We start from the raw sequence: 981 nt of genomic DNA, 5'->3' as shown, positions 1-981 counted from the left end.
CCCTCGGTGCCCGCGGGCGGCCGCCTCGGAGTCCCGACTCGGGTGGGCTCCGGAGGGGACTTGCTCACTTTGGAGAACGTCCTCGGGTCCTGCCTGGGCCGCGCTGCGCGTGGTTTGGACACTTCCCGAGTTTTAGGTTGGGACGCCCGGGCTCGCTGTGTTTATTCCCCCCTTGACGGTTCCCCCCGCGTCACCGCTGAGCGAGCGGAGGGAAGAGAGGGCTCGGTCTGGCCGGCCGCCCCCCTCTCTCTCTCTGACATTTTCTAGCGCCACCGGTGTGATTGGGGGCATCACTCAGGGAGTGAATCCGCGGGGTGGCAGCTTTAGTGCCATTGTTCCGCCCGCCCTCCCCTCGACTTTTCCCGGCTCAGCCTCCCGGTCCTTCCCGGCTCCTCTGGATTCGTCTGCCGTGAATGGAGTGCGTGTTGGGGAAATGAAGGAGCGGACATTTCGGTGGCAATGGATTTGCCTGGAGAACGCGGTTAGCACCTGTGTGCGGCGGCGAGGAGACCCCGCATCCTGCTTTCTGTCCCTGTCCATCTGCACGGGGCACGGCCAAGAGAAGCCTCAGGTCGCAGCGCAGTGGGTGGGTGGTGCCCGTCCTTCCTGCGGGTGCGCGTCCAGCCCGACCCCGCGCCCAGGCTGAGTCCTCTGCTCCCTGCACCCCCCGCCCCCACCTTGGGGTCTGACTGGCCCTAATTGGCAGGGAGAGTCCAGTGCCCTGCAGCCTGGAGCTGGAAGCCTGCTTGCCGCCAGCTCCGTGTGCTCTCTCACGCGGCTTTCCTAGTAATTAAAAGCAGTCTTTTTTCCTGTTCCCTGGCTGCTTCTCATTCATCCACGCGTTATCCAAACATCCAGCCCAAATGGCCACCCTCAGGATCTAGGCTGATTTCTCGTTCCACAGCAAAGACAAATTGGTGAAGACATTTAATGCTTCTCTACCCTTCCATACTTTTTATTTCCTTTTTCTCACTCCTCCCC

This window comes from Myotis brandtii, unplaced genomic scaffold (assembly GCF_000412655.1).
Source record: "Myotis brandtii unplaced genomic scaffold, ASM41265v1 scaffold37, whole genome shotgun sequence".
In the NCBI taxonomy this organism is placed as follows: Eukaryota; Metazoa; Chordata; class Mammalia; order Chiroptera; family Vespertilionidae; genus Myotis; species Myotis brandtii.
Note: the sequence above shows the minus strand (reverse complement) of the source record.